Below are 15,953 nucleotides of genomic sequence, written 5' to 3'. Positions count from 1 at the left end.
TATAGAATTATGAAATGTTACTTTGTGTCTGATGTGCGTAATCTGTTGTATTTCTCACGTCTGTGCAGGTTTTGACAAGGAAAATGATGCAACAAAAGATCAAACTCATGTGGCAAAGACAAACGGAAAAAACGGAAATGGAAATGAAAATGTTAAAGATAGAAAGAGTTATTTTGCCTTTAAAACACAACAGTTAACTCTGAAAACCTATTGATTCACTGACACGTGTAACCAGGTGTTTTGGATAATTCGATTTCTCTTGTGCATCTGAACACACACCAAATCAGATTCATTTTTAGACGGTTAAATCTAATTATTGGGAAATTTGATTACATGAGTCATCAGATTTTGGCTGTGAAAACTGTACTCGTACCTAAAGGACAAGAAACGCTGTATTATAAGTAAAAATCTGATATAAGTAATGAGAGGGTCCACAGTCAAGACAGATATCAGATAACTTTGCTGTTTACTGTTCATTTTAATGGTCTTATACTGCAATATAATAATCAGATTTCAAATGACTGCAGCCATTCTCAGTGTCTGTTCAAGACCTTTGTTGACTAAACTCAGGTGAGACTTGAACCCACAAGCCTCAGCTCCAGAGACTGATGCCTGAACTGAACTGAACTAAATATTTGAACAAAGGTTAATATTACTAAAAATGTCCTTTAGGTGGTAACAATAAGTTTAAACTTAGTAAAGCTTCTCATAATGCTCCTGTAGGACTAAACCAGGACTGAACCAGGTCTAAATCAGGGTTAAACCAGGACTAAACAAGGACCGAACCAGGGCAAAATCAGGAATAAACCAGAACTGAACCAGGACTAACCCAGTGCTAAACCAGGACTAAACCAGGACTGAACGAGGACTGAACCACGACCAAACAAGGACCAAACCAGAAAAAAATCTGGACTAAATCAGGGCTAAACCAGGACTAAACCAAACCGAAACGAAGATTAGACCAGGACTAGACCAGAACTAAACCAGGACTGAACAAGAACTGAACCAGGACTAAACCAGGGCTAAACCAGGACTAAACAAGGACTGAACAAAGACTAGACCAGGACTAAACCAAGATTGAACCAGGACTAGACCAGGACCAAATCAGGACTAAACCAGGACTGAACCAGGACTAAACAAGGACTGAACAAAGACTAAACCAGGACTAAATCAAGACTAAATCAAGACTAAACCAGGACTAAACCAGGACCAAACCAGGACTGAACCAGGAATAAATCAGGGCTAAAGTAGGACTAAACGAAGACTAGACCAGGACTAAACCAGGACTAAACCAGAACTGAACCAGGACCGAACCAGGGCAAAATCAGGAATAAACCAGAACTGAACCAGGACTAAACTAAAACTAGACCAAGACTAAACCAAGTCTGAACCAGGACTAGACCAGGACCAAACCAGGGCTAAACAAGGACTGAACCAGGAATAAATCAGGGCTAAACCAGGACTAAACAAGGACTGAACAAAGACTAGACCAGGACTAAATCAAGATTGAACCAGGACTAAACCAGGACCAAATCAGGACTAAACCAGGACTGAACCAGGACCAAACAAGGACCGAACCAGAACTAAATCAGGACTAAATCAAGGCTAAACCAGGACCAAACCAGGACTGAACCAGGAATAAATCAGGGCTAAAGTAGGACTAAAAGAAGACTAGACCAGGACTAAACCAGGACTGAACAAGAACTGAAACAGGACTAAACCAGAACTAAACCAGGACTAAACAGAGACTAGACCAGGACAAAACCAAAACTAAACAAGGACTATTAAACAATTTTGGGCAATAAATTCACCTCAGATTAAATGCGTCTTTATTGGATGACCAAATCCAAACTCTACCTCACATTTATTATTCTCACTCTTCTCCACATATTAACTTAAATTTCCAACCAAAAAAATAACCGAATTTCATCACCAATCAGCAGCCTCCGGACGGGAGCGTGTGGGGGTTTGGTGCTCGTATCTTTATTGTGGAGGTCAGTGTGGGTCAATTAAACAGAGGGACAGGCTGCTCCTCTTCCCTTCTCTTCTCTCTGGGGAAAACAAACGCACCAAGAGTCATTTCAATTAGCAAAACAGCACTTTAGACACCCCCTCCTGCTCCTGCCTGCTCCTGCCTGCTCCTGCCTGCGCCTGCCTGCTCCTGCCTCCTCCCACCCGCCGTAATCAAATAAGCAAAGGGAGAGATATGCTAATCTAGGTTTGAAAACAGCTCCAATGGTGATTTAAAAGCATCGGAAATGTGTTTAGTCAAGCCTGTAAGAGGGATGGAGAGATCAGGAGTCTAACCCACAACCTCTTTACTGAGACGAGACAGGATAACCACTCTGCAAGTATTAGTTTATCTAGATTTTTCTATGTTAAAAGGGCCCATATTACTACCTATTTTCTGATCTATAATGTTGTTTCTTCATCACAAACAGACCTAGAATTTTTTTTTTCACACGTTTAACACTCAAACTCCACATATTTAAACTGTGCTCTTCTCTCAGACTGAAAACATTCTGTCCCACCTTGTGATCAGTGGCAGTGTTAGCAATTTCTCTATAATGCACAATTTTTTTGTTTTGTTTTATTTTGTTTTTTAATATTTATTGTCTGTTTTTCCCTTTTGTTCTTGAGACATGCACATCTCTATTTATTTGACTTATGTTGGATTGAAAACTTGTCTTATTAGTTATGTAGCCTACTAGATAACCAGAACTGAAAGTAGTTTTATGTTTTTGCTTATACAATTACATTTTTGTTTAGATCCTTTACATATAATAATAATTTTTCTATTGATTATTGTTTAAAAGTAAAATTACTTATGTCAACTACTACTATTTAATGTCATATTGAGAGAAAATCTAATTGCTCTGAGGCCTTGGCTATTAGTGGCACTAAAGACAATTGGTTGGGGGCCCCTCCAGTTTTGGGGCCCCCAGGCAGCTGTTCACTTTTGCCTAATAGTATCACCGCCTCGGCTTGTGATGTCATATGATAATATAGGAAATGCACCACTGTGTTTTTAAATTCCATGTGCCTTCACTAGAAACATCTGGGAAGTTTCTGACCTGGAATTGCTTACTAAAGGTAAAATGTATATATTCATTTGAAAACTACCACTTCATGACATCACAAGGTGGAACAATGCATTTTGAGCTTGAGACAGACTAATAACAAGCGCAATCAGAGATAACAACCTGGTCCCCATGAGGCATTGATGGGGTCAGTTCATCACCACAGAAGCAGTTTATGAGGAGCCCAGTCCATATTACATGATCTTTATATCCACAACACAATGTGTGTATGTGTACAGGCCCATGGACATTTGTGTGATATTGGTCACACATGAGAATGTCTGTGTTTACTAGTGTGTAATAAAAATGTCATTTTTCATGAGTTGTGTATCTGTTAGTTGTGTGACTGTAGATCAGTGTGTTGTGTATCACCAGAAAAACAAGAAAAGGAAATTATTTTTGTTCCAATTAGAATTTTAACAACATACACTGGAAGAGAAAGGAACTGTTTTAATTAGTGATAATCTCGAAAACTATGAATATTTGATAATACAAATGCATAGAATTATAAATAGATAATAATTTTTCTGAGATTTTGAGACCACTCCTGTTGCTATAGCGCGATCATTCCAAAAATGCATAATTGACCTTGGTTACCTTGACCTTCAAGTGACCTTGACCGGTTTCAACCTGTAACATCCAGTGTGCCCCGGGTATGTGTGTGCCAACTTGTCTGATGATTGGGTGAATATTTTAGGTTCAGAAATTGGTGAAATTGCCTATCCTTTAGAATGGAGTATTTCAATTGAGCCGTGTGACCTCAAGTGACCTCCAGTCGTCACCAAACTTTTTTTTTTTTTGTGGCATCGGACACGGGGGCTTGACCCGTGTACCAGATTTGGTGACAATCGGTCCATAAATGGTGGAATTATCACGGCTGGACAGACACACAGGGTGAATACAAAACCTGGTCAACCCTTCAGGGACCAGGTAATAAAGGGTTTCTCAAATATTACGCAACTCCAGGTCTGTTTTTTAGGAGGTAACAACATTATAACATGACTTAAAGTGCACAAGAGTCAATTTTGCGTAATATAGAACCGTTAACTTATTACCGTACACAACGTTATAACAACATAAGTAAAGTGTATTTGACTTTGAGAGGTGACTGTTGCCGTGAACTCGAGCATTAAAGATTCATGATTTTGTTTTTATCTGTTTGAAGGCGGTTCTCTGGTCTACGCCCCTTTGTTCTCTCTCTCTCAGCTCTCTCTCTCTGTCCCTCATTTTTTCTTTTTTATCACTATCTCTCACTATCCTTTCCACTCTCTTTCTACTTCCTTCTCATTTCTCTCTTGTCCCTTCTCTCTTTCTCTCTCTCTAACACACAATCATGAACATCTCTCCCTCTTTCTCCCTCTCTTTCTATTATCCTCTCTCTCTGTCTTTCTACTCTTACTCTCCTCGTTCTTTCTCTCAGTTCCTTCTTTCTTCTCTCCCCGTTTCTGTATCTTCTATCTTTTTCTTCTCCACTCTTTGCCTTATCCCTTCTCTCTCTCCTCCTCTCTCTTTTTCTTCCACTTTCACTCGTCTTCTGTCATTCCCCCTCTTCTTCTTTCCTTATTTTCTCTCCCTCATCCCCTTCTCTCTCCTCCCTCTCTCTGCCTCTCTCTCTGTCCCTTTTTTTCTGTTACCCTGTTACAGTTTTTCTCTCTTTCTTTCGTCCCTCTCTGCCTCCGTCTCTCTCTCTCTGCCCCACCCACCCTCTCCGCTCTCCTCCCTCCTCATCCCCTCTTTCATTTTCCTCTCCTCCTCTCTTCCGTCTCTCCCTTACTGTCTCGTTCTTTCGGTCTCTGATGCCACTTCAAAGTCTGTTCTTTCACAGGGGATTTGACCTGTCCTGACTCTTCCTACACCTTTTCATCTTCCCTTCTTTTTGACTTTTTTGTGGTTAGTCCTTCGGGGAGCGAAACTTATGAATATGAAAGTTTTTTTTTTCTTTGTAAAGTGGTAACACAATCAAGTTTCGGGTGGATTTCCAAAACATTTACTGGATCAAGTATTGTTTAAAGGTGCATTAAAGGTGCAATGGGTAACTTTCTGGCTTGTCTCCATGGAGATGTTAATGCTTTGGTTTGAATTGTCCACAGTAAAGTATTAAACCAATGTGTCTTGTGCTTTTGCAACTACACGTGTGATGTATCGCTCAAAAATATCTTAAAAACACATCTTTTACTGTGAGTGGGGTCGCCTCTCCATAAATCGAACCTGCAATTTGACTCCCAAGTCTCGTAGGACCTCATTTCCTAGTGAGCCAGAGTGTTGGAGACGTGTGGAGACACTTTTTTAAATATTCCATCCAGTTCTTGTATTTGCAGAGGTCACTGGTGCTAGACTAGTGCATGTCAATGGCCATAGTTCTCCTGCCACTAAAAACAGTCTTACCCACTCCACAAAACACCTGAAGCAAAACAATTATTACACCTGACTGTCGATGTAAATGTCTGTGTTGATAGAATAATTTTAGAAGTAAAACCAACCTTGCATTTGAAGGATTTATGTCTGAGCAGCAGCAGTGAGTTGTAGCCTGATTCATCAGCCGGTTTCACTTCATAGAAACCGTCTCATCTCACAGCATTAGGATTTGTTCGCTCAACAGTAGGTGGGTACTTTTTTATTTAACCAATCGCTGCTATTTGGTCATGATGTATGTAATGCGCCACTAACGGGGCTAAATGGTATATTAAGCTTTTCCCAAATCCTGTAGGAAGAAGGGGAATAACATCTTTCCCCTTGATAAAATTCACCAAACATTCTCTCTGTTCTGACTTTAAATCCTCAATCTTGGGAATCATTCCCAAGACAGACTATATTCTTGCTGATTGACTGGTGCCCGTACTCACACTTCCGGGGTTTTTGCAAACCGTCTAGTGCAGGGGTGTCCAAACTTTTTTCATCAAGAGCCACATCTCTAAACACAGATGAAGCAGAGGGCGGATCAAGAGCCGTAGACTGGAGCTCAATACAGTGAATAATTGAAATATGTGCATGTTTAACATGTTAGAATGATCCATCAGTCTTTATTCAAGCTAAGATCCTTAAAACCACTAAACACTAAATATTAAATATGAGCTTTATTAAGGTAGATTTTCAAAAAACTTGCAGTGAAAAGTACATTTTTAATTGATGCATGGTAATTTGGGCCAATTCACCTGGAAGCTTGAGGGCCAAGAAAAAATAGTCTGGACTAGACCTGGCATAGAAAGCTGTGAGGCATGCCACGGATGCATAGTTGGACAGATCAGGTCAGTTTGTGACGCGCATGGAGGCTATTGTAAACTAATACACTGGGATCCAGGATGCATTTTGTATATTTATTACCAGACATACAGCATCCCAGCACAGCAAAGAAGATGGACAGAACCAGTTGAAAAATAAAGGGTGAGTATAGAGAAAGAGTGGTGGTCAACAAAAATTACGGCTCCCCAGCCCTGACCTTCAGTCAAAACTGGGTAACAGGTAAGTGCACACTTTTAAACCCTTCCACAGACACACATGCACGCACACCTCTGCACCAGAGTCCTGTCTCCTACAGTTGGTTTTATTTCAAACATTATTCTATCAACACAGACATTCACATCAACAGTCTGGTGTGATAATAGATTTGTTTCAGGTGTTTTTGTGGAGTGTTTTAGATTGTTTTTAGTGGCAGGATAACTATGACCATTGACATACATTAGTCAAGCACCAGCGACCTCTGCAAATATAAGGACTGGATGGAATATTTTAAAAAGTGTCTCCACACGTCTCCAACACTCTGGTAAATTAGGAAATGAGGTCCTATGTCCAAAATTCCAGACTGTCCCTTTAAAGTTCATGTGAGTCTGACCACTGCAGCTGTGACCACTCAAACCAACATCAGTGTAAATTTAAATTAAACAACATTAAACTTATATTCAGTGTGTATAGCAACAGAATCTGGTTACACACCTTCATACTACTCTTTATAAGCAAATTAATTACAATTTGTTTTTATTAGTTTTTGCCTTAGATTGCAATTCAGTGTTATTAAAAGCTCTCTTTTTTTATTTTTGCAGTTAAAGGCTCTAAACACGCTTACCCGAAGACGCTTGGAAACACGTGATCAAACCGTGGATTCAGCAGCAGCGTCTTCATGACCTGCCAAAGCTTTCCATGGGGGACGTGACTTTAATCGTGTCCTCAGTGTCACTTACAGGCGGCTGGGTGTAACTCTTGATCTGCCGAGTATAACGGAACACATTTCTTTATTTATTAAGTTAGACACATTATAATACACAAATGAATAGACAATTTATAAAAGGCCACTGGAAGTCATCATCCGCATGTTTCCACACGTCTGCTGGTTTTGTGTCGTAAGCGTGACCAGAGCCTATTAATACTTCAAAGATTGCACATTTAATCCTCAATACATGTCTAAAAGTTTCCTAACCTGGAATTAACTTTGTGTTGTCTCTTCTGTGCTCTCGTCTTCTTGTGAAAGGGAAACGATCACAGTCGGCCATGTCGCACACACATGACAGATTGAACGGGCAGAGTGTCGTCTTCTGTGTGACACAAACAGAAATAACACACACTTATTAGATTGAGTTTGTCCATGAATGTGACGCCGTACGCCCTGAGTCTGATTAAGACGACAGAGAAAGGAAAAGAGAGGGAGAGAGAGAAAGAGAGGGGGAGTTAGGAAGAAAGAGGGATAGAAAGACTGAGAGATCGAGATAGCAATAGAGAGAGAAAGAGAAAGGGATTGAAGAAGTGAGAGAGATAGAGAGAGATATTTAGACAGATGGACATAGGAAGAGAGAGGGATAGAAAGAGTGTGTGTGTGAGAGAGAGAGAGAGAGAGAGAAAGAAAGAGAAAGAGATAGGGATTGAAGATGTGAGAGAGATAGAGATACTTAGAGAAAGAGAGAGGGAGGGAGATAGGAAGAGAGGGAGGGAGATTTAGACAGAGGGAGAGAGATAGGAAGAAAGAGGATAGAAAGAGTGAGAGATAGAGATAGATGTTTAGAGAGAGGGAGGGGGGGACAGGTAGAGCTAGGAAGAGAGAGGAAAAGAGTGTAGAGTGAGAGAGAGAGGAAGGGAGATAGAAAGAGAAAGGGATTGAAGGAGTAAGAGCGATAGAGAGATACTTAGAGAAAGAAACAGGGAGGGAGATAGGAAGAGAGAGAACAAGAGAGGGAAGGAGGGTGGGGGGAGATAGGAAGGAAGAGAGATTGATAGAAAGAGTGAGAACGATAGAGAGAGAGATTTAGACAGAGGGAGAGAGACAGGAAAAGAGAGGGATAGAAAGAGTGAGAGAGAGAAAGAGAGAGAGAAAGAAAGAGACAGGGGGGATAGAAAGAGAAGGATTGAAGAAGTGAGAGCGACAGAGAGAGATACTTAGAGAAAGAGAGAGATAGAGAAAGGAAGAGAGAGGGAGGGAGGGAGATTGATAGAAAGAGTGAGAAAGAGAGAGATAGAGACAGATATTTAGACAGAAGAAGAGAGACAGGAAGAGAGAGGGATAGAAAGAGTGAGAGATAGAGATAGATATTTAGAGGGGGGATAGAAAGAGAGAGGGATTGAAGGAGTGAGAGAGATAGAGAGATACTTATAGAAAGAGAGAGGGAGGGAGATAGGAAGAGAGAGACAGGGGGAGGGAGGGAGAGAGCTAGGAAGAGAGATTGATAGAAAAAGTGAGAGAGATAAAGAGATATTTAGACAGAGGGAGAGAGAGAGGGTTAGATAGATAGATAGACAGAGAAGGGGATTGAAAAAGTGAGCGCATAGAGAGAAAAAGAGAGAGAGATTTAGACAGAGGGAGAAAGAGAGGGATAGGGTGAGAGAGAGAGAGAGAGGGGGGGGTTGAGACAGAAAGAGAAAGGGATTGAAGAAGTGAGAGAGATAGAGAGATACTTAGAGAAAGAGAGAGGTAGGGAGGGAGAGAGATTGAAAGAGTAAGAGAGCGATATATATAGAGAGATATTTAGACAAAGATAGGAAGAGAGGGGGATAGAAAGAGGGAGAGATAGAGAGAGATATTTAGAGAGAGAGGGAAAGAGATTAAAGAAGAGTGAAAAAGAGAGACAGAGAGATATTAAGAGAGAAAGAGAGAGGGGGGCAGGGATGGAGAGAGGGATAGGAAAAGAGAGAGAGAGAAAGAAAGAAAAAATTAGAGCGACATGAAGATAGAGACAATGAGAGGGTAAGTGTGTGAGAGGGAGAGAGAGACAGAGAGAGAAAGGCACACATTTGTAATGGTTAAGGTAAGAAAAAGAAGGTGGCTTATCTTTAGTGTAAAAAACTTCATCACATTGGGGAAAAAAAAGCAGTAGTGAGGACAGTGGACTTTGGCGTCTTTTGGCTTGGACACTGTTTGTTTACTTTCAGGGGCGTGAGGCTGGAGTCACGTGAGGGTCCTGTGGGTGGAGGTCTGCAGCCTGCTCCCTCTCTCTCTGTCCTGTAGTGTATTCTTGGCTCCAGAACGTTCCCAGGCCAGTCCTCCTCATGTGAGCTCCCATGGGTGACGCAAACTAAACAAGATCCTCACGTGCTCCTGGTATTATTAAACAACTATTCACCGGTTTCACTTTCCTCTGTTATAAAACACTTTGAGGGCTTTTTCGCCATTATGAAAATTTTGGTTTATGTTGTTATTTGCCATGGCAACGCTTCTAACTGTTCATTGTTCTAAGTCCATGGTGCTATTTCTTTACCCAGAACTATTATATTGTATTTTTGTCCTGTTATGTACATAAACATTCTAATTATGTCTGTGGTAATGTGTGTATTTTAAAAACTAAAGTAGTAGTTTAAGCTCTTACTACTACTACTTCTACTACTACTACTATTGCGAACATTGCTGCTGCTACGTCTACTATTATTACTACTACTACTACTGATGCTAATGCTGCTGCTACTACTACCCTTCTACTACTACTACTACTACCACTACTACTATTACTGCTACTGCTACTTCTACTACTATTTCTACTACTGCTACTGCTACTTCTACTACTACTATTACTTCTACTACTGCTACTTCTACTACTATTACTACTACTAGTGCTGCTGCTGCTACAACTACTACTATTACCACCACTGCTACTACTACTACCACTACCACCACTACTACTACTACTGCTGCTACTACTACTACTACTACTACTACTACTACTACTACTACTGCTGCTGCTGCTACTGCTGCTACTACTACTACTACTTCTACTAGTGCTGCTGCTAACTACTACTACTACTATTACTTCTACTACTGCTACTTCTACTACTACTACTACTACTACTACTACTACTAGTGCTGCTGCTACTACTACTACTGCTGCTACTGCTACTGCTGCTGCTACTGCTACTACTACTACTACTACTACTACTACTACTACTACTAGTGCTGCTGCTACTACTACTACTGCTGCTACTGCTACTGCTGCTGCTACTGCTACTACTACTACTACTACTACTACTACTACTACTACTAGTGCTACTAGTGCTGCTGCTACTACTACTACTACTACTACTACTACTACTACTACTACTACTACTACTACTATTACTACTACTACTACTCATGCTACTGCTGCTGCTACTGCTACTACTACTACTAGTGCTGCTGCTACAACTACTACTATTACCACCACTGCTACTACTACTACCACTACCACCACTACTACTGCCTGCTGCTACTACTACTACTACTACTACTACTACTACTGCTGACTGCTACTGCTGCTACTACTACTACTACTAGTGCTGCTGCTACTACTACTACTGCTACTACTATTACTTCTACTACTACTACTACTACTTACTACTACTGCTACTACTACTACTACTACTACTACTACTACTACTACTACTGCTACTACTACTACTACTACTACTACTACTACTACTAGTGCTGCTGCTACTACTACTACTGCTGCTACTGCTACTGCTGCTGCTACTGCTACTACTACTACTACTACTACTACTACTACTACTACTAGTGCTACTAGTGCTGCTGCTACTACTACTACTATACTACTACTACTACTACTACTACTACTACTACTACTACTACTACTACTACTACTACTACTACTACTGTTACTACTCATGCTACCGCTGCTGCTACTGCTACTACTACTACTACTACTGCTGCAGCTACTACTATTACTTTTACTACTAAGAGCAGTGCTCAGTAGAAGTTAATACTCGGTTCTGTACATGGGTTTCAGTATCCTTTAAGTGCTGTTTTGAGTACTGTTGACCATAAAGATTAGTCTTCTTACGATGGAAAATAAGCAGATACTACTTTATATAATATTTAGTCTTAAATTGTTAATTGCTATGGTAACTGTCATCACTTCATCATTCTGAAACCCATGGAGTTTTCTTTGTGTCCCCAGACCACTTCGGCTGGAGGATCTGTGTTTGAATGTTCTGTTTGAAGTAGGCCCAAGTCTCGAGGAGGAGGAGGCTGCTGCTGGGTGTTTAATCCGGGTACTCCTCCGATTAACCGATAAAACTGCTGAGTGACCAGATGCTGCCAGAGCGCTACGTCTTATTCAAACTGACTGGCCTCCTTTTTCCCCATTCCTGTGCTTGGTTTGCGCTCGTAAATAGATTTATTGCCTGGTAACTGCACTGTTCGCGGTGTCCTGCCTGCGGAGTTTAAACCCGGGCATATAAAACCCAACACGGGCGAGTGCGGTGCGCAATGTTGTGCAAAAATAAACAGACTTACATCACTCGACTTTTCTGAGCGCTTTGGACACATCCGAGCGACGCCGTTACTATTTCTCAACCGACCGAGTTTCCAAAGTGAGAGGGAGAGAGGGAAAAAGAAGAGAGAGAGAGAGAGAGAAGGTGGAAGAGGGAGAGAGTGAGGGAGCGAGATAGGAAGAGAGAAGGTGCAAGAGGGAGAGAGAGATAGGAAAATTAGGAAGAAAGAGGAAGGTTGAAAGAGGCGGAGAGAGAGAGAGGGACAGTGAGAGAGAAAAGAAAAAGAGGAAAAGAGAGGGAGAGACAGAAAGAGAAGAAAAAGAGAGAGGGGAAGAAAAAGAGGGAGAGAGAAAGAGATAGGAAGACAGAGAGAAAGAAAGAAAGAAAGAAAGAAGAGAGAGAGGAACATGGAGAGATAGGAAAAAAGAGGGACAGAAAGTGTGAGAGAGAGATTTAGAAGAGAAAGGGATAAGAAGAAGGAGAGATAGTGAAAGAGGCAACGAGAGAGAAATAAAGAAATAAGGAAAGAGAGAAAATAGAAAGAGAGAGAGAGAGACAATGAGAGCGAGAAAGGGAAGAGAAGAGAGAGAGACAGAAAGAGAGCCGGGGAGAGATAGGAAGAGAGAGTGAGAGAAGGAAGGAGTGATAGAAAGAACGAGAGAGAGTGAGAGAGGCAGAGAGAGAGAAATAAAGAAAAAAGGAAAGAGAGAAAATAGGAAGAGAGAGAGACAATGAGAGCTAGAAAATGCGAGAGAGAGAGAGAGAGAGAGAGAGAGAGAGAGAGAGAGAGAGAGAGAGAGAGAGAGAGAGAGAGAGAGAGAGAGAGAGAGGGACCATCCTAAACGCGGTGGGGAGCAATGGAATGAAAGGCAGCCGTGGACCAAACCAAATGTTCAAAAAAAGGGGAGGTCCAAGTTTGCGCTACGACTTTATTTTACATGATCCAACATTTGGCACTTTTACGCACGTTACGCACCGCACAAAAGTTTATCTACGTATTGTTTTAACCCATATTTGTAACTTTTAGCATGTTATAGTTATATTTTAAGTGTTGTCTTGAACCTACCCACCCCCCGTATCCCCGCCTTGATCCGCACATGTATTCCTTTACTTGCCACGGCTCCAAGCGGGTTAGAATGTGGTTGCCTTTCCAAAGCGCACGATCCCTGTCTCTCCCGAAACTTACAGAACACTTTTGGAGTAACTATTTGTGGATAAAACACATAAAGTTTATCGGATTAACTCCTTTTGTTGGAATATTTACACTTCGCCGCAACGGTAAGTGAAGTTTTGCAGATGTTTTCATGCCGGGACATATCTTTTTTTTTACGAGTTTCTTTGCGCTACGGGGATCTTAACGGTTGGGGAGTTTTTATGTTGACGCCATGTAGGCTAAGCGCGCAAGACTATTTTAAACTTGTTTCAGTAAAAAATCCATGCTTTTAATTCTTAGGAACATTGCAAATACCGTCATTAATAGCCTGCAGCTTAAAATGTAGATTCACGCTGCAGTGCTCCTCTTGTTTAGTCTTGTCCCATAGCGCTGATGCTGGTGCCAAGATTAAAACTACAGGAATGTAATTGCCACGGAGGTACTAGCACGAGCGGACCAAGCGAGGCCATTTCGTGTTTAACTTTTACATTTAAAGCTGTATTGTGTAACTTTTCTTTTGGAGGATCCGTCACCTGCTTCTCGCCATGGAGATGTTGCCCGGAATGACCCAAAGTATGGCATAATTGCACTTATTTATTTACGCACAGGGACCAGTTGATGCCACAGAGTCAAGTCACAAGTGTAATGCCAGGTCTATGGAGAGGCGAGCCCACCCACAGTAACAATGCAGGTTTGTATGGCAGTAAAAACCCGTATTATTGAGTAAATGCGAGATGTTTAATGTTTAATGCCAGAACATCTCCATGGAGACAAGCAAGACAAGTTACACAGTGCACCTTTTAATTAATTTATACACCAGTGGACCTAGTTATTGTTATTTTATTTTTCCATTGTGTGCCTTATTTTCTGTCCACATTGCCAAACATTGCTTTCTAGTTACGTTATACACAGCTGAATTTTGTATTTTCTGGTTATAAAGCGTTGAAATTCCCAAATATTCCCTTAATTCTTTGCTAAAACCATGTAATTGTATGTTTAACCATGTTTTTACTTTAAGATCCAAGCCTCTTACGGTAACTTCTGAATAATTCATCTGAGTAACTTAAGTCTTACTAATTTCCTCTCACTCACTTAACCATTACGTTGTTTAGTATGCAGGTATGCTCTATCCTCGTTAATAATAGACTACGAGGATGAGGAGGAGATTGACAATTTAGACGTTAAGACAGCCAGCTTTTATGGGATTCCAGCTGTGCCAGAGGCTGCGGGTTCAGGAGTTAAACTGCGCCTGAAGGGACTTGCTCAAAGGCACATCAGAAGCACTGCCAGGACTTGTGGTTGACTGCTGTTTTGATCACCGCGCCAAGTCATACCGTGTTGTTTCGTTTACCAGAATGTACTCGTCTGCTCTTTCTTAATTATGATGAGTTACTTTTGGGACGTGGGATAATTGAAAATGTTGTAACTGCACTTGTGTTGATTCATCTCGAATTCATCTCTGGCGTACAGTGAGTAAGCTGGTGATGCAGACAGAAGCAATGTCAAAGAGTACTACTACTACTACTACTTCTACGAGTGAATTCCATACTTATCTAATATCTAGCATTACCGACTATTTTTACTACTACAACTACTGTTACTACTATTGCTATTCTATTACTACTACTATCATCAGTCTTGTCAGTGAAGATCTATTACTACTACTACTACTACTATTACTACTACACAGTCACAAAAAATACTATTGTATACTACCAGTACTATTATACTACCAGTATTACTGCTACTACTATTATAGTCTTCACAACCACCTGTCAATAAAGAACTAGTATTTCAAGTATTAGTATATATTAAGTAATAGTAATATTAGTATAAGTATTAGTATTAGTAGTACTTCAATACTACTAGTGCTACTGCTGCTAATACTGCTACTACTGTCACCAATCTTGTCAATGAAGATCTATTACTACTACTACTACTATTACTACTACTACACACTATCACTAAAAATAAATTCCTCCACTTATCTAAGCTGATAGTATTGTATAATAGCAGTACGATTACACTACCAGTATTACTGCTACTACTATTAAATCTGCACAACGGCGTGTTAATAAAGAACTAGTATTTCAAGTATTACTTCCATACTACTAGTGCTACTGCTACTACTACTACTACAACTACTACAACTACTGTCACCAATCTTGTCAATGAAGATCTATTCCTACTACTACTACTGTTACTACTGCTACACAGTCACAAAAAATAAACTTCCCTACATCGAATACTATTGTATACTACCAGCACTATTATACTACTAGTATTACTTCCATAATACTACTACTATTACTACTACTACTACTACACAGTCACAAAATATACACTCCCCCACTTATCTAATCTGATACTATTGTATACTAGCAGTACAGTTATACTACCAGTATTACTGCTACTACTATTACAACCTTCACAAATACTTGTCAATAAAGAACTATAGTATTTCAAGTACTACATCCATACTACTTGTGCTGCTGCTGCTACTACTACTTCCTCACTTATCTAATTTAATCTACCATATTTGTATTACTGCTACTACTACTTTTACAACCTCTATAACAACAACAACTTATCAGTAAAGAACTATAGTTTGAAGTATTTCAAATATTAGCTGTATTCATACTACTAGTGCTACTTCTGCTACTACTATGACTACCACTACTACTATTATTGCTATTACTACAATTAACTTATCAATAAAGACAACTACTACATGTAGAACAATACATTTCTCCATGTATCTCATTTAATAATATCTACTAATACTACAAATATTACTACTACTGCCATTACAACCACCACTACACCTCCATAACTTTTCAATGAAGAACTATTGTATTTCAACTCTTTCTACCATAGCTCTACTACTGGGATTACTACTACTACTAGTACTAGGTTACTGCTACTATTAGTTCTGTTACTACTTCTCTTGCTTCTATGTCCTTTTCATGGGCCTGTTTGCAGATTTTGGAGTAAGTTGTTGTGTCGTTCCCCTGCTCCATATGTGTCCCTTTAAATCTCAG

The 15,953-nt window shown here is 40.3% G+C and overlaps 1 protein-coding gene and 1 long non-coding RNA gene across 3 annotated transcripts in view; one reads left to right on the top strand and one right to left on the bottom strand.

Moving 5' to 3' along the window:
• Positions 1-1,724: 1,724 nt before the first annotated feature.
• Positions 1,725-11,879, bottom strand: LOC129411341 (uncharacterized). The gene is made up of 4 exons (XR_008633261.1): positions 11,782-11,879; positions 7,492-7,606; positions 7,141-7,279; positions 1,725-2,051 (listed from the first exon to the last, which is right to left on the bottom strand). It is a non-coding gene; the product is annotated as an uncharacterized LOC129411341 (long non-coding RNA).
• A 1,030-nt stretch (positions 11,880-12,909) lies between these two features.
• frmd6 (FERM domain containing 6) overlaps positions 12,910-15,953 on the top strand; it is a 76,274-nt gene continuing 73,230 nt past the window's right edge. For both annotated transcript variants that reach the window (XM_020916950.2, XM_020916949.2), the window contains exon 1: positions 12,910-13,037. The gene's annotated coding sequence lies outside the window, so the exon portion shown is untranslated. The remainder of the gene's footprint in view (positions 13,038-15,953) is intronic.

This window comes from Boleophthalmus pectinirostris, unplaced genomic scaffold, assembly GCF_026225935.1.
Source record: "Boleophthalmus pectinirostris isolate CB_2022bp ecotype Guang Dong unplaced genomic scaffold, ASM2622593v1 HiC_scaffold_10, whole genome shotgun sequence".
NCBI classification, from domain to species: Eukaryota; Metazoa; Chordata; class Actinopteri; order Gobiiformes; family Gobiidae; genus Boleophthalmus; species Boleophthalmus pectinirostris.
This window is presented reverse-complemented; position numbering and strand designations above follow the sequence as displayed.